Source organism: Pleurodeles waltl, chromosome 8 (assembly GCF_031143425.1).
Source record: "Pleurodeles waltl isolate 20211129_DDA chromosome 8, aPleWal1.hap1.20221129, whole genome shotgun sequence".
Taxonomy (NCBI): Eukaryota; Metazoa; Chordata; class Amphibia; order Caudata; family Salamandridae; genus Pleurodeles; species Pleurodeles waltl.
In genome coordinates, this window is record NC_090447.1 from 861,993,155 (window position 1) to 862,012,285 (window position 19,131).

Below are 19,131 nucleotides of genomic sequence, written 5' to 3' on the forward strand. Positions count from 1 at the left end.
GGGGACCAGATGTGCTTTCCTGTGCAGGTATCCGTACTGCACAGTGTCTCAGAGAGCCCCATCCCTGGATACTGAAGTTCCTGCCTGGGAGAGTTGCAGACATGCTCTGCCTGCACTCTCCTCGGCAGGAAATAAAACATTTCTCCCTCCCAGAAGTAGGAGTTATAAAAACCTGCTTCCTCTAGTGTGTGGGAAAAGAGAAACTATGGTGGTGCATGGGGAGCTGGTTAGGGTTCTGGGGGTCTTTGGGCTCCCCCATGGCTCCCAATAGTGGCAGCAGTGTGGGCGTTTTGGGTGGAAACCGGGGCACTGACCATAAATGTTTTCAAAAGGTCATCTCCCTCTATGGGAGCAGGCTTGGAGCGGGGGGCTCTGAGTCTCTGAGTCTCCACAGTGGCTACACAAATTGAAACTGTGGCTGCCCTTTGGTGGACACTGGGGGACCCATTTAAAAAAATGCCAGCTCCTGCTAATACCCACTATATGTATCAGTTGGGAGCTAGCTGGGTTTGTAGGGGCCTTGGGGCTTTTCCCGTCCCCTTTGAATAAAATGTATAATGTGAGTTTCCCAGATGGGTGCCAGGGCACCCACAACAACGTATTTAAAAAAGTGAATAATAAATGAGAGTTATGTAAACTGAGGGGTGGGGGAATTGTTCCATGGGCAAAAATAAGGCACCAGGCCTGGTCCAGGGGAAGATCAACAAGTACACTAAGCCTGCCTCAGATAGGAGAGAGGGTGGCAATGAGACCCGGATGCTGGGCATGTCCTCATCAGAGTCCACAGCAGCAAAATCCTCAGGAAATAGAGGATTCCCACTTATCCCTAGAAACTAAGATGGGGGAACTCAGTGTAGACTTCTCCCTCCTCCAACTACCTCCATGATGCCATGGAGAGGGTCATTGAGACCTAGGGATGGGTGTCAGTGGTAGAGATTACTAGCAGATCTCTTCGAGCTAATCTGACGTCACTCTGACAGCAGGTGGGCTTTCTGGGGTCCAGGGCATAGGACGCTGAGGGCAGGTCCAGGAGCAACAACATCTGCATATTAAGGTCCTGGGGGGTTGGGAGGGCTCCACCCCATGACATTCATCCCGACTGTCTTTGCTTCTGGGATCTGTGGGACACCCTATTGCTTGCTTTGTGGTGGAGAGAGCACACATTTCCCTTTAACCATGGCCAGCCTCCGGGGCTCTCCCAGGCTGATCACCATCCGGCTTCTCAATTTTATTGACAGGGACATGGTCCTATGAGAGGGCCACAAAAATGATATGATCCTATGAGAGGCCCGCAGGAGTGAAGACCTGCTCTGCAAGGGACAAAGAAACATGCTGGTCCCAAACTACACCTTGACGGTACAGCAGCAGAGGTGTACTTTGAAGCAGTTAAGGAGAAACTCCACACTATGAAAATCACATACCTGTTGCAGTTCCCAGCATGACTCAAAGTACTTAACAATAATAAGTCTTTATTTTGTGACATACCAGAGAGAGCCTGGGCCAGCATCGAGGACTGCCTAGTTCTGGGACTGGGGGGGGGTGGAAGGATGCCTCCTACCCCAATCAGTGATCGTGCATCAACAGCTTAACAACCCCTGCCCAAGAGACACAAGAGATGCCAATGTCACCACGGATCAGAGGATACTACCCCTTACCACCTTAATGGACATTTCACAACCTCGGCGGATGGCTCCTTGGACATCAAAGGAGATCATGAGGGACAAAAGTTATTATGTTCCTAGCTCCATATGGAACTCCTCCCTCCTGGATCACAGCAAACTTCAATACCCTTCTCTTAAGGGTCAGGGGATCCCACCCTCAGTTAATTGTGTTTGTCAGAGTTGATATATGTTCTAGTTTCTAGGGCGACAGATGCTCCAGGGGGACAAGTGTACAAGTGGAGGGGAGGAAAGGGGAGGGGGACAGTTTGTTGCCTGTTGCAACACCATTGGTACTACACAAGGGTGTTCATATGTTTTATTTCCAGTTACACGAGCTCCTGGGTATGATACACTTCATTTGAATTCAGATGTGGGCATATACCCAAAACTTAACTTCCCATTAAAACTGACAATAGCAGGTCACCTAAGGGAACACAATATTGTTACATGGAATGTAAATGGCGTCAACGATAAAATCAAACAAGGGCTGGTGTTGGCATTTGTGAGGAGACATGCCCCAGTGGCAGTGCTTCTCCAGGAGACTCACCTTCATTGGGGCCTGCTGCTCCTTTTTGGGCCTCTACGGCTACTACTGTGCTTTTCATTCAGGTAACCTGAGGGGATCCTGAGGGGTGGCCATCTTATTATGCCGCCCCTTCCTGCTGGTGGTTAAAACAGTACACCATCTGGGAGATACATTAAACTACATGGTGTGATGGACAGACAGGTGTAGACACTGGATAGCATATAAATGGCACCATAGCTCATGGGAGTGACCCTAGATGCAGTAGTGGGACACCTGATAGCTGCCACTCCTGAGTTCACAATATTGGGAGGAGACTTCAATGCCCTGATGGACCCAGAGTCAGGTATGAGACTAAGAACAAGAGGGCCCCAAACTACTATATTTAGATCCTTGGTGGATGCTTTGGGATTAATGGACATTTGGTGACTCCACCACCAATTGACCATTTCATCCTCCCAGCCACAGACCTGGGATTAACAACTGGGTCCTGTCCACTTGCAGTGCTTTTGACAGTGAGTGGGGCTACCAAGGAGAGAGGAGAGTGGAGTGACTAAATGTGTGGTGGCTGCAAGATGAAGCCTTCACGAAGGAGGTTAGAAACATTATAACAGAATACTTCATTCTCAACAAAGACTCAGTAGCCTCCCCATTAATGCTCTGGGAAGCGTTTAAGACAGTCCTTAGAGGCTAGACCTTCCCCACAATAGGAGGTTGAATGTATACTGTGAGGCAGATGTTCTGTACCTAGAAGCGAGATCAGGGACCTTGAGGGTGCCACTAGAGCTCTGAGCACTCAGGCAGAGAAGCGTGAGTTGACGCTTGTGTACTTGGATCTCTGGCATAAATTGCTAGACACATCCAGGCTAAGCAGACTGCACTCTACGGGCAGGATATACGAGATGGGTGATAAGGCAGGCAAGCTATTATATTGGCTGGGAACTGCAGACCGTCACTATACTATGCTCACAGACCTGTGATCTGCAAAAGGTGAAACAATAGCTGGCATGACTGCTCTTGCGCAATGCTTTGCCTCTCACTTTCAGAATCTCCATGCAGTCAGAGAAACCCCCATCATTAAAATGGAGCTGCCGCTCCCTTCTGCTATCCCAATCATGGGACTGTCACACTCAGGGGCATATTTAGACTATATTTGCGCCAAATGTGTGTAATTTTTTTTATACAAATTCGGCACAAAACTAACTCCATATTTATATTTTGACATTAGACACATCTAATGTCAAAATATTGGATTTTGCACCATTTTTTAGATACATTAACCTACCTTGTGTCAATGAGATGCAAGGTAGACGTTCCCATCTAAAAAATGGTGCTAACCCCATAGCTCAATATTTATCCCCCTTGCTAAAATGACGCACTGGTTGGAGGAGGGGCTAAATAATGGTGCAAAGCTTGCTTTGCACCATTATTTAACGCCTGGGTCGGACCATGTGTTAGGGAACCCTGTGGACCCATTTCTATGGTCAGACACCATGGAATAGGTCCACAGGTACCCTCCCCAAGCCCCAGGAACACCCACATTTACACCACGGGGACACCGGAGGATGGGGGACCTCATCCCAAGTAAGTAGGGTAAGTATTGGTAAGTATTTCTTTTCATTAAAGTGCCACCGTGGGCCCAACTTGGGCCCCCCGCATGGAACAGGGTGCAATTGCCATGCCCCCAGGGGACACTTGTCCCCTGTGCATGCCATTGGGGTGGTGGGCATGACTCCTGTCTTTTATTAGACAGGACTCATGTTTTTGGTGGTTGTGCACCAGGAAATGGCTCTAATCGGGTTAGAGGCGTTTTTGTGCCTCAAACCAGGCTAGCCCAATTTCCTGGTAAACAACCCCCTCCTTCTCTACTGCCAACACCACCCGGCTAGCGTCTTCTTTTAAAACAATAGCCCAAGTTTAGCGCCGGCTTGCGCCATTCCCTAAATATGGCGCCCAGCTGGTGCTGTGGAATGGAGCAAGCCGGCGCTATACTTTTTGCATAGTTTTGTGGCAAAATGTATAAATATGAGCCTCAGAGTCTAAGGATCTGGATGAGCCACACACAAAGGAGGAAATCCAGTGTGTGATTTCAGCCATTCCGTTGGGAATGGCACCAGGCCCCAAATGGTTTCCACTGAAATTGTATAAACAGTACACCACCTGGTTAATACCACACCTATTAACATTGCATGAAGAAGTGCTCCTTAATGGTTCCTCCCTCAGAACCCGAGTGGGGCTACAGATGCAAGTATATTAAAGCCTGATAGGCTGCCGGAGGACTGCAAATCATATCGGCCCATATCCATCATTAACTAAAAGTCTTGACAAAATCCTCGCTGGTTGCTTGGCAACAGTGGTCCGCTCCATAGGGCAAGCACACCAAAATGGCTTTAAGCACCATAGGGGCACCCACCAATGTCTTCGGCAGCTTCATGTGGTCCTGGCCTGAGTGGGAGAGCTGAGGAGAGAGGCAATGCTTCTCCTCGTTGGTATAGAGCATGAATTCAGCATGGTTTACTGGCATTACCTATTCGTGGTACTCCATAAGATAGGGTTTGGTACCCATTTTTGCTGTTGGGTATTGGCCCTCTAATATGGGCTATAGGCCCAAGCTGGGGCTAACAGGGCCCCCTCCTCCTGCTTTGTGATCCAGAGTGCCACCCACTAGGGTTGGCCCCTCTCACCTTTGTTATTTGTGCTAGGATGGAACCCCTTGCAGAACTTACCTGTATTGACGCAAGGGTTGGTGGCTTTTACTTGGGGGGAGGGAGGAGGACAGGGTCTCAATGTTTGCTGATAACATGCTTCTCTTTATCCGAGACCTTCCCTGTACCCTTTCTAAACTTATTAGGATTCTGGGCATCTATGGTTCGCCCTTGAGGTTACGAGTCAATAGGACCAAATCTACTCTAGTACCTATCCAGGGGCTGGCATTACATGACTGGGTGGTTCCCAGGCTGTGAATAGCAGGTGATAGCTTCTGATACCTGGGCATGACCGTTGCTCATCCCCAGTCACGATATTGGGACCCATATATCCTTCTATTGGTGGCACTGATGAGGCAGGACATGGCAGAATGGTTCAGGCCCCCACTGTCGATAGGGGGCCAGGGGGCCCTATTTAAAATGGTAGTTCTTTCCTGCTTCCTATATGTGGTCCAGCATCTTAAAATGGTAGCTCTTTTCTGCTTCCTATATGTGGTGCAGCATGATTAAAATGGTATCTCTTTGCTGCTTCCTATATGTGCTCCAGCATTACCCCTATGAGATCCCTCCATCATTTTTGAATGAACTCCCATTGCATATAACCACATTTCTTTGGTCCGGGAAGACCCCATGGGTCTTATTTGTAAAGTGCCACCACTCCCAGTATGAAGGGGGCTGGGATGTGCAAATGTCCCATTATATAAATTCAATTCAAATCCAGCTTTATTTCGGCAAATAAATACCATAAAAGCATGCAAACAAATTTCATTCATTTCTAAAAAGGAATAAAAACACTTTCATAAGGTCGATAAAATGAAACCCATCATGATATTAAAAAATCTAATCCAGGACTCCCCCAAGGCCATATAACACAAGTAGGCAAGTTGTCAATGTAAATATTGTAAAAATAAGCAATTGTCAATAAAAATATTATAAGAATACACAACATACGTCACTATAAAAATATTACGACATAACTATAATTACCAATCTTTGTGTACAAAACAATGGGGATTGTTATCTCTCTATTAGTAGCAATAACTATATTCTGGCAGATAAATTCACTTAGTCTCTAGAACTATGAGTATGCACAAGTAGTTTCCATTGCAAAAACAGAATTTATGCTATTTTGGAAAGACATTTGCCTCTAACATAGCAAATTGCCTCTAAAAACCTAGCCATTCCACATACCACCATCTCATATGGACTTGTTTTGCAAATTCTAAGAGCTGAGTTAAAATCCCTAATGCTCAACGATTTACATAATGGTTTTATCCAGGAAGCCCTCTGTTTCTTATACACCTGGCAAAAAAATAAAACATGTGCGACCCTCTTGGTTCATACATCCCATTGGACAAAGATCAGTTGGATATTCCATTTTTTTCCCTTCTTGATGTGAAAGCCCGCAGGGGTATATATCCAGGTATAAATCTAATATAGAGTGCACGTGCTAAAGGTGAGGTTATTATGTCTAAATAATGCTCAAACTCATAGTGGTACTTAGTTAATAGAAAATCCTCTGTCAGACTGGAAGATGGAATTAATGCCATCTGTTCAGCTTGTCGGCTCATCCAGTAAGCATCCTTCAAAATCTAGTTGGCATTCTTTGGAAGATGGGTAGGATTGGACCAATACAGGCCCAGACCAAGCTTGTGGAAGAGAGTTTTTACATGTTTACAGCACAGGACTTTCTCTATGTGGGGGGCTGCTAACACTGCTCTAACCCAGACTCTGTACGGGTCTAAAGTATCTATAGATCATAATCTGATCCAATATTGAAGTGGCCTTAGAGCAGCTGATTTTGCTATAGAGTTTAAATTTAAATCCATTCGTATGGGCAAAGTGTCAGATATCGAAGGCACTTTTAATAAAGTTTTTAAATACAAGTTTTCTGCTCTCCCCAAGACTTGCAAATTACAATACCCCCATCACTCTGCACCATAGGTGACTCCTCCTCTAACCTGACATTTATAAATTTACCATTGCTGGCGTAATGGGATATCTGGGTGATCTGGCAGCAAATCTCAGTATACAACCTGCTTTTTGTTTCAGTGACATAATACACTTTAGCAGATGGGCTGGCCATTTGTATGAATTCTCCATCCTAATTCCTAGATAATCAAAATCCATTCATCTTTCTAAAATTTTCCCATCAAGCATTATCGTTTTCCTCATCCTACAATTTAAGTTTCCAAACACCATATATTTGGTCTTGGATGCATTAATTTGGAGGCTGTGATCCCTACAGAACCCCCCAAAATTCTCAAGCAGTCTGGTTAAACCTGTAGCAGTTTGTGAAAGCAGTATGGTGTCATCTGCAAACAAGAGGCATGGTGTCTTGACTCCATCCAGTTTCGGGGCATCATTTTCACAATCAAGCAAGTAGGCTAAGCATGCATTTATAAAAAGTAAAAAAAGTGGAGGGCTAGTACGCAACCCTGTGTCACACCTTTCTGTAGGGGGAATTCTTCTGTGAGTTGGCCATCTGTTCCCCATCTTATTCTGACATAACTTCCAGTATATAATTCTTGGATCAATTTTAAGAGGGGTCCTGGGACTCCGGTCTTGCCCATAATTTTCCATAGCTTATCCAAGGGGACCAGGTCAAAAGCGGACTTAAGATCCACAAAAGTGCCAAAAAGTCTCCCTGCCTCTAAATCAATAGTTTTCCATTTTATTGTTAGAAAATGAAAAATCTTATCTATTGTGCTTGTTTTCTGCCTAAATCCTGCCTGAAGATGACTTAGGGCCTCATTGTCCTTTATCCAATCCCTAAGCGTACCCAAACCGTGGTAGGAGAAAATCTTTTGTAAGTTGTCTAGGAGGCTTATTGGTCTATAATTACCTCGACTTGTCCTGTCCCCTTTCTTATGGATTGGGACTATTATCGCACCTCTTCATGTTCGGGGAATTTGGGACCCCTCCAAAATAGTATTGGAAATGCTATTGATGTAGGGACACCAACATTTGGGGTCAGATTTAAACACATCACAAGGAATTCCATCTAGACCGGCCGCCTTCGCTGGTTTTTGTGCTAAAATTGCTTTCTCTGTTTCCCTTAGAGTAAATGGTATGAGCATGCCTTTATCCAGTATATCTATCTCTAATAGGCTCTCATTACATACAGAAGGAATCGTTTCCTGTTTGTAAAGATCCATAAAATATTGCATCCAATTTTCGGCAGAGATATGGCAATCAGGTCTAGGATTTAATTGCGCTCTCTAGTAGCAATCAAAGACCAAAATTGTTTGGAATTGCTATTGTTTGCTGCTGGTAGCAGTTCTTGCCAAGTCTTCTCCTCCCATTTGGACTTGCAGATCCTTGTTGTATGGGCATCCCTGCGTCGAGCTAAAATTAGGTTCTCCCCGTTATTTGCCCTTACTGCCTCCAAAAGCCTACTCTTGGCCTGTCTACACTCTTTATTAAACCATCTACAATTGCTTCCCATGCACTGTTTTTCCCCTTGCAAGCTCTAAAGGATAGGTCACTCAAAGAGGAAAAAAACATTAAGGCTCTCATTACAACCTTTGCGGTCGGTGTTAAAGCGGCAGTAATACCATCAACAGGCCGGCGATAAAAAAAAATGGAATAACGACCATAGCGGAAACCGCCAACACAGACAGCCACTTTAACACTCCAACCGCCACGGCGGTAGAAACAAACACTGCGGCGGTAACTGCCAACAGACAGGCGGAACACAATGTACCGCCCACTGTATTACAACAGGCCTATCCGTCACCTTTTCCGGGGTGGTACCAACGGCAACAAAATCACGGCAGAAACAGTCTTTGGAACGGAAACCACTCACGTCTCGACACCCAACGAGGAACCAGGACGCCATGGAGCCCGAGTTACAGGTGCTACCAATGTTGGTTTACCTCCTCTTCTACCAGGAGCAGCAAAGATGGCGGCGACGACCACAGTGAGTGCTGCACCTAGCACACAGGGGAGGGGGGGAGGAAAAAGAGAGTGACACCACACACACGCAACACGCAACATCCCCACCCACACCCTCACCCACAACAACATACACACAAATACATTCATCAACATTACATTTACACCCCACCACCCCCTGGAAGAACGCAAGGACCAAATGAAATGATTGTAATGAGTGTAATCATCAAACATTCAGATAGGCCAAGATAACTTTAAATCATCAGTATATACAAATATGTACAGCAACTACACAAGTCGGATAGTGCTCCAATCATTGTCCGTGGACCAGTGGTCCCAAAATGCATGGGCAAAGCCCACACATGATACCTGACTCGAAACGGAGAGAACACCACTGGGGCATCAGCTCGAAAATAAACAGGCACCTCAGGGGGAAGGGGAGGGGGGAACCTCAGCCGGATGAAGGGACATAGCCACTGCTCCACGAGGGGGCTCCATGCCCACTGATTGGTCCAGGGGAGTGCCAATCCAAGGCCTCTGAACTCAAGTGGGTTTGCCCACTGATTGGTCCTGGGGAGTGCAAAGCCACAGTCTCTCATGTCTCTCAAGTGGGTGGTTTGCCCACTTATTGGTCCTGGGGAGTACAAAGCCACAGTCTCACAAGTCTCTCAAGTGGTGGTTTGCCCACTGATTGGTCCTGGGGAGTGCAAAGCCACAGTCTCACAAGTCTCTCAAGTGGGTGGTTTGCCCACTGATTGGTCCTGGGGAGTGCAAAGCCACAGTCTCTCAAGTTGGTGACATGTTCCACTGGTTCTGGAGGGGGCTTTGTCCCCAGAGTGCTTCATCCTGCCAAGGACTGGGGTAATGGATGTATATCTCCACTGGTTCTGGAGGGGGCTTTGTGCCCAGAGTGCTGCACTTGCAGTGTGGCATGACCCATTCCCACACACTCCACCCTGCTGCGATTTTGCCTGCCAACTGATGGTACTGCCAGTGCTGGGTGTGGTGCCTCATGTCCAATAACACAAGCTTTATTCGATCAATAGATCATCAAAGCAATACACAATACATAATTAAATCAGAGTATAAATACAGTTCCAATTTAAACCCGTATTAACAATAAAAGAAGGAGAACAACCCCCCGCTACTCATCTCGTCCAATCATGATTAAGAGATATTACTGATAAAAGAATTCCGTATACGCCATGCCGCCAGCAAATACTTACTAACAGCATATATTAAAACTTTAGAACAATGACTTTTTAAGATTCTCAGAGCAAAGGCACATTTCCTTATTCCCATTTCCCGGCAGATGTTACGAATCCACTTGGACATAGGAGAATTGTATGCTGAACAGAAAAACATAAAATTTTCAACTGTTTCAGAAGTTGTCCCATAAACAGGGCAGATATCAGTTACTGTTTTTACACCCCATCTACACATCAAAGTCTTCAGCGGCAAGATCCCAAAGCGAAATCTAGCATATAAGCTTTTGTCTAGAATATCAGGTATGATGTCTAGATATAATTCAAACTGCGGGTACCATTTGATGTCAATAAAAAGATTTGTAAGGCTACCATGAGATCTACAGCTGATATAGTTGTTCCATACGTAGGCCCAGTATGTACGCTTCAACACTTTGGTGTGGACTTTCTCAAGATTGTGGGGTTTCTCCCAAAAGTCTCCTAGGCCCAAGTAACTGAACCAACTGGATAAATGTTTGACCCAGGGGATAGAGGCTGAATTGGAACACTTTAACAGATCTAAAAGTGAGGTCTTATAAACATCCAGTTCTGGGACAGTCCATAGCCTTACCCAATCTAAAAGTGGTCTTAAAGTAATTAGGTCGGCTATCCTTCTCAGGCCCAAATCTAAAAACAATGGAATCAACGGAGTGCTAGAAGGGCAAGCACATAGAGACCTCGCAAAGTTGTTCTCTCCAATTGTTAGCCTGTTACTATCGGAGAAGCCCCAGACCTCTGCACCATAGACAGCAGCTCCCTGTGCCCTAGCAACATAGATCTTAATTGCTGGGGAGACAGTTTTGCTGTCGTACCCCTATAAAAGCGCAGGACAGATGCAGCACTGTGCTGCAGGAGACCAGCACTCTTGTTAACCTGTTCTGCCCAGTGCAAATTGTCAGTTAGTCTAATACCCAAATAGTCAATAAAGCTGACCTTGTCCAGTAGATCGCCATCTAAACGAATAGTGCATTTTTTCCGCACTCCAGAGCGAAATGCCATTAGCTTAGTTTTTTTGTGATTCAACTCCAGACCATATTCCTGACAGAATATTTTAAATCTGTCTATAAGAGCTTGTAAGCCTATTGGGGATTTGGAAATAAGGAGAGAGTTGTCTGCAAAAAGAAGAATTGGGATTTTCTGAGCGCACAGGGTGGGAGCATCATTTTTGGCATGCCATCAAAACTTGTACCACCTCATTGATAAAAATTGAAAATAAAAATGGCGCCAACACACATCCCTGGCGAACACCCCTATTTATGGGGATTTTGTTGCCCCATCTCACTTGCGCGTATGTATCTTTATGCAGTCGCTTCAGGAGTTGAATTAAGTTAGCTGGTGTCCCTATTCTGTGTAGTACCTCCCATAGCTTCTCTCTTGGAACCAGGTCGAAGGCTGATCTCAGGTCAACGAAAGCAACGTATAAAGGTTGTTTTGCAAGAAATGTGTATTTCCAAAACAGCACAGCTAGCCTAAAAACCTGGTCCACTGTACTAATGCTAGGTCGAAATCCTGCCTGGAGGGGAGAAAGGATTTGATGGTCCATAGCCCAGCTCGTTAATCTGCCTAGAAGTTGTTTTGCATACATTTTTTGCAGGTTATCTATTAGACTGATCGGCCTATAGTTTACTGGGAGATTTGGATTACCCTTTTTATAAATAGGGATAATCTCAGCACCCTTCCATGTCATGGGGATCTGCCCCCCTTCGGAGATTATGTTAGAAAGTACATTAATGTACCAGGTCCATATTGTTGGTTCCGATCTATAAAGGTCCCCTGGTATCTTGTCTGGACCTGGTGCTTTCCCAGGTTTTAACGAGCAGATTGCCTCAGCAGTTTCTTCAATAGAGAAATGGACGTAGCCCTCTGGATCCTGTGGGCCCCTCCTATAGAAACAAGAGCAGAAACCACATCAGAGATGGGAGAGGGGTTAAACCCACATCTTTATTGACAGGAGTCTCCGAGATGTCAATTTTAGCATAAAGACATGAGAAGTGTTCCACCCATCTTTCAGGTTGGATATGGTTCCTTAGGGTGGTCCTACCTTCTTTCTCTTGCTTGTACAACAGTTCCTAGAACATCTTATTATTGTTGGATTCTGTAGCATCCAACAACTCCTGCCAAATTGATTCTTCCCAAGATCTTTTTGCATGTATGATAGACTCCTTGTATGTGCGTCTGGCTTGTTGTATTTCCCCATGGATCCCTTTCGTAATGGCATTTTTTAACGCTGTCTTGGCTCTGTAGCATAGTTTGTCGAACCATGGGTTATTTACCGGGGTCCCTCCTTGCTGTCTTACCCCAACCTTCTTCTAAAAAATACTTTGCAACTTAACAACCATGTTTTCGTGTATACGAAGAAATGGAATATCCTTAAGAACATAATCTTGGTATGGGGCCAAGTTATCTGTGAAAGATAGGTATATCTCGCGTAACAAGAAGGGGTTTGACACCACCTTCGGCCACCTAACTTTGATAGAAAAGTTGTTCAAGGTGGGGGAGGGAACCGTGGTAAGCTGGTTATTCAGGGTTCTTCTGAAAGCATCCCCAGAAATAGAGAGAATCAGGGGATAATGATCGCTTTCACATCTAATATCCACCTCCATATCTTCTAGCAGGGGCCACAGTCTTATATCAACTAGAAAATAATCAATTACGCTTGTTGTTGTACCTCGTTTAAATGTAGGTGCTGAATTTAAGTCGGATGGCATACGACCGTTGCAGGCCCTTAGGCCATGCTTCAAGCAAAGGGAAGCCAACTGAGCCCCTACACGAGGGCGAGGACAAAAATTATCGCAATTCAGCTGTGCAATCCCCCATATTTGGTCTTCTTCCTCTGTTAAACCACTAAGTAACACAGAAGGTTCAAAGGTGCAATTTACATCCCCAGCTATTATCAAATATGATGTTGGTTGTAAAGTGTCTAAAAAATCAAGTAGCTCGGTTAAAATCTGAGATTCCGCTCCACGTGATACAAATCGGGAATAAACATTAATGAAAATTACATTAAAACTCTGTTGGAATGAAATTTGTAGCCCCATCAAATCAGCACAATTAAATTTTAAGATCTTATATTCACATTGCACTCGTTTGTCTAGTAACATCAGGAGCCCCCCTTTTGCACGACCTGTCAACTTTTCAGTTGGTTGAGCAGCTATATTAAAAGAAAGAAACCCATCTATATCAATCCTCTCCCTCGCCCAGGTTTCTTGAAAGAGGCATACATCTTGGGCACTTATATATGAGCACAGTCAATATCGTCTAATTTTCTTCCAAGACCAGCTAAATTCCATGTCATTATTGAGAGACCATTTTTGTCGGACTCAGCACCACGTGTCTGGAAGCTAATATTCGGTGGAAATTGCTCATTAATAGTATGATCATCAGGGCTGCTCAGAAATTGTTCCTCTAGGCAGTCCCCCAAAATAGTCTCCTGCACTGAAGACAGTCACACAGAATTGAACTGGTTAGGCTCATTGAACCCTGGTCGATCCCTTGCAATGTTGCGGCGTGAATGACTATTATCTGGAGCTAAACCTGCTTTATCTATTTCTATCTGTAGGGTAATACCTCCCTTACTTTGCCCCCTGAGAAAACGAGTGTGTTCGTCAAATGCAATAAGGGACTCAACCAATGCTTTGTCATAAAACTCGATTGAGATTATATCAAAGTTCGACCCCGAGGGGCTCCACGTTTGGCTTTGGAAATGTCCGCACCTATAACCGATAAGCAATTCCGTTGGTATCGTAACCAGTGGATGACCTTGTTGACCCTCGACTCATGGTCCTCAGTAAGCCCCGGCATAAGCTTCGGGACTTTTTTCAAAAAGAGAGTGTTTGACCCAGGCTTAATGCTTTGTTCTTGTGTCAGTATGACTGAACCACAGAGAGATCCCTGAGGGGGGAAATCACGAATCGGAGATAGGAAATGGTGCAGATGGTCTTCCAGCATTAATAGGTAAACAATCCCTCTTACATGAGGGATTGTCAATCACTTTGCTCCTCCTATTTGGCAACCAGTTTAAACGATCAGGGGGGCAACCAATTGGGGCACCGTGGTTTGTCATAGCAACCCCCTCAGTAATAGAGTGTTTGTTGTCTTGCTGCACATATGTAGAGTTAACTGCAGGGCTTACTGAGATCGTATCTGACCCGTCTCTTTATGACTTTTTCCTAAGGTGGTGGATAGCTTGACCTCCATGTGCAGTTGAGGTGGATGTAATTAAGTCGATCGTTGGAAATCCACCTTTCGCCCCTTCACTTTTAGCATGGCATTCACAGCTGCACGGATGTGCTAACCTGTCCTGCAGAGTTTGGGCTAATTGCAGTACCAAAGTCCTGACTTCATCCACTCTCTGCAGTATGAGAGACACATTGGTCTCAGTAGAAGGTAGCTCCATATGGGAACTAGAAATAGTAGGGATAGAAACGGGTGGCCAAATGGTGACCTCTTTAATAGGCACAGCTGCAGTATGTTCGTGAATACTGGCTGGATCACCCTCCTCACCTAGTGCCTCAAACCGATTACTACAAGTTATTGTTGGGATCAAATTTATCACAGGACTTAATGGAACAGCTGGGGCAAATATGCTTCCTTCCTCTTCTGCTAGAGGTAGCCCTCGTCTTAGTAAGAAATCAATAGCAGCAGTTGTTGATCCTTGGGGAAGGGGTGGGTAATATTATGTGTGTTAGATGAGTCCCCACCTCTATTAGACAAAACAGGATCTGGCCCTTGATCCTTCATCTTTTTTTTATTTTTTTTATTTTTGTTTATGAAAAAATTCTTGTCTCCCTCTAGAATTAGCTGGGGCCTTGTTCGATGGCAGGATTCTAGTGTTACCCTCTGTGCAGTTAAGTATGGCCTCTACTTCTTCAAATAGCTGGTCTATCTCTTCAAAGGATTTATGACTTCCTCCTTTAATCTTGATAGCAGTTTTTTTGGAGAACTTTTTCTGCTTTTTGCATTCAGTCAAAGAGTCCATCGAATCTACAGCTTTCCTCTTCCCCATATAGGCGATAAAGATAGTAGCAACACAATAAGTAATTAAATTAAATAATGCTTGGTCTTACGTGTACAATAGATCACTAATAAGAGAGTGGGCCCAGCCCGGCCTTAGCCAGCCGAAGACGGGCATAGACGGGCCCGTCTTGGCCCGGTCTTCGCCCGGGCATGTCCCGCGCGTGTCCCGTGTCCCGCGTCCCGTGAGGGGCGTGCCTTTTTGTTGTTCCGGTGGCTGGCTGGGGGCCGGAGTACGTTGCCCAGCAACAGGAGAAGCAGAAAACGCATCCCGCGAGGGGCGCGCCTTTTTGTTGTTCCGGTGGCTGGCTGGGGGCCGGAGTTCGTGTGGTGCCTCATGTATGCTGTGCAGGGTCCAAGATGTCTCCTGCAGCCTCGGATGGCTGTCCACTGGGAACGTTTGCCATGTCGGCTGTGGTGGCACTGTCTGTGCACGTCGCGGGGCTGGTGGCAGTGGTTGCGGTGATGTCTGTGGCAGAAGTGCTGCCGGTGGTGAATGTGTCAGCACCTGTGGAGGGAGACAGCAGGACGTCTCCTGCAGCCTCGGACGGCTGCCCACTGGGGATGATGCTGGAGACTGAGGCAGCAGACGTGCAGGTGGCGGTGCAGGTGGCGGTGACCACTGCCGTACAGGTTGGTGTTCTGTTTGCCAGAAGGGGTGACACTAGTCCCTCAGCCTGAGACTCCGTGCCCCGTGCTGACTTCCCCTCAGCCTCTGCTGGGCCCTTGGCACTGTCCCATTTTGGGTTGAAGGAGGCCTTGCTGGGTGGTTGGTGCGGCTTTTCCCTACGGCATGTGGGCTCCTTCTTCAACTTGGCAGGTGGCAGAATGGGCGGATCCTTGGCCTCGCTAGGTGGCACACTGGCAGCTCCGATGGGTGCCGCCTGCGATGTTACAGGACTTGCTGAGACCACAGTGCTGGAGGATTTGGTGGCTGCGGTGCAGGGCTGGGACCTGGACATTCTGGCCCTAGAGAAAAGACGGTGGGGGAGGTGTAGGGAAGAGGTTAATGTTAGCCAGGAAAAGCTTTTTAGACACACTGGGACGGGAAGATGGAGGAGGTTTGGGAGTGGAGGAAGAGGCAGTGGTTGTAGGAGGTGTACGTCTGCTGAATTTGGGTGAAGGTGCATGGAGGCTGTTGTGAGGTGGATGGCTGTTGGGTGGGTGTGTGCCTGCGTTTGTGTAGTTTTGGAGAGGACACAGGGGACGTGTGCATGGTAGTGGGGGTGGTGAGTGCACATGAGCGGTGTGTGGTGATGGGCATGCTGGTGATGGAGGTAGTGGCTGAGGATGTACTGCATGCAGGTGTGAGTGGAGACGAGAAAGGGAGGGAGGAGGAGGACGTGGAGGAGGGGGACACAGTGGATGTTGGTGTGTTTGCATGGGTATGGTGCTTGTGTGAGTGCCTGTGGGATGTGTGGTGCTTATGTTTGCCATGTCCACTCTTGTGTGTTGATGAGTGTGCATGCTGGTCTGATGGTGTGCTTGGGATAGGCTGAGGTTTAGGGGATTGGGGTTGGGTAGTGGAAGTTGGAGGGGGGAGCCTGGACACAGGGACAATGGCTGCCATCAGTGCTGAGGCCAGAGCCTGAAATGCTCTCTGTTGGGCTGCCATGCCAGAATGAATGCCCTCCAGGTATGCATTTGTTTGCTGCAAATGCCTCTCGACACCCTGGATGGCATTCAAAATGGTTGACTGCCCAACAGTGAGGGATCTCAGGAGGTCAACAGCCTCCTCACTGAGGGCAGCAGGACTGACTGGGGCAGGGCCTGAGGTGCCTGGGGCAAAGGAGATGCCCACCCTCCTAGGTGAGCGGGCACGAGAAACTCGATGAGGGGCTGCTGGGAGGGCAGTGCTGGTAGGGGGGGTGGTGGCTGTACCTGTTGTTGTGGTGGGCACAGAGGTGCCCGCCACCGCAAGGGAGCTCCCATCAGAGGAGGAGTCGCTGTCACTGGTGTCTGCTCCTGTCCCCGTTGTGGAGCTCCCCTCGCCCTCCGTCCCACTGGTGTCTTCAGACTCCATAAAGTCACCCTCCTGGGCAATGTGGAATGCAGCTCCCTCCTGCTCCAGTGCCAATGCTCCTCCACCAGATGATGCTAATACACACAAGGACAGGGTGACAAAGCAAAAAGGGGGGAAAGACAGAAGAGACACATGGTCAATGCCTGCAACACCACTACCGTTGGCGGACACAACACACAGGGAGCAGACCTATGCACTAGGCCATGCACTAACAGTTCAGAGGAAAAGCACATGCCCATGGGGGACTCTGCTTAGACCCTAATTGATGCACAGCTGGAACCCACAGGAGCCTGACTAGGTGTAGATGGTCAATATCACTTTTGGGGTTGGTGTGCCACAGAGCCTGCCTAACAATGGACCTAACCTGGCACGTTTACCCACAGCCCACTTCCCCCACCCAGACACCTCATTAAGCATGCAGACTCAGCTGAATGAGACTGTACTCACCCCCTTGTGGCTGCTGTGATGCCCTCAAGCACCCATCCAACTCAGGATATGCCACCGCCAGGATCCGGTACATCAGGGGGGGTCATGGTGCGACAGGCACCCCTTCCACATTGGGAGGCCATCCCCAGCTGGGCCTCCGCCGTCTTCTTGGTCCAGGGGCACAGGTCCTCCCATCTTTTGCAGCAGTGGGTGCTCCGTCTATGGTAGACCCCCAGTGTCCGTACCTCCTTGGCGATGGCATGCCAAATACCCTTCTTCTGGTTGTTGCTGACCTAGAGGAAAAGTGAAGTAATAATGGATGTTCCTCCCCCGTCCAGTTCTTCTCACTCATTGCCCACAAACCTCCCACCCTGGCCCAGAAAAACACACACTCACCATCCTCAGATGCTGGCCTGTGCCCTCCCGTCTCTTCCATCCACGACACTCCATTCATTCATGTGCCATCCACCATGCACACAGTTTACTCACCTGTTTGTCTGGAGGACCGTAGAGTAGCGTGTACTGGGGGAGGACCCCATCCACCAGTTTGTCCAACTCCTCCGCAGTGAAGGCAGGTACCCTTTCCCCAGACACTGAAGCCATTGTTGCTTCCAGGCTCAGGTCACAGCCGCACTTGCAGTGTAGGTCCTCTCCTGTTGAAGGTCAGGTATCAAGTGAGTGAACAGATAGAAAATGACGGTCACGTCTGCGACGGTGCGTACCGTCAGCGCCGGCGTACATCGTCATTGGCTCCTGGAACCCATAGGGCCAAATGATAACCAATGCTGAATTGCGCTGCGGTCTTTGACTCCCTATTGTGACACTGCACAACGCCAGCGCAGTTACCTCATTTCCCCTTGTCCTTCCTTACAGGTCAGGCAGCCGCCATTTCAGAGGGCCACATGGCAGGCCAACTAACTGCAACACACAGCACCTTTGACCAGGAATATGGACAGACAAAGGCGCATACCGATTATATCATGAATTTGCTAAACAGCCTTGTGAAACCTCTATAGGTGTATGACCCTCTGCTCACCCTTCTCCTCCATAGGGCACGTCCGCTGGGGCAGGTGATGAAATGGTGGCATCCTCCGATGTACAGACCCCTGGTGGACCTGTCAACAATGGAAGACAGACACATCATTCTCACCTACAGACTTGATTGTGCCACAATCCATGAACTGTGTGCCCAGTTGGAGCCAGACCTGATGTCAGCTATCCGCCATCCCACAGGAATCCCCCCACTAGTGCAGGTCCTGTCAGTACTCCATTTCCTGGCAAGTGGTTCCTTTCAAACAACAGTGGCCATGGCATCAGGGATGTCACAGCCAACGTTCTTTAACATGTTGTCCAGAGTGTTATCTGCCCTGTTGAAACACATGCACAGCTACATTGTTTTACCTCAGGTGGAGGATTTGCCCTCAGTGAAAGGTGACTTCTATGCCCTGGGACATATCCCCAACATCATTGGTGCCATTGATGGTACACATGTGGCATTTGCCCCCCCGCACAAATGAACTGGTGTACAGAAACCCCCAAAGCTACCATTCTATGAATGTGCAGACGGTGTGTTTGGCAGACCAGTACATCTCCCATGGGAATGCCAAGTATCCTTGCTCTGTGCATGACGCTTACATTT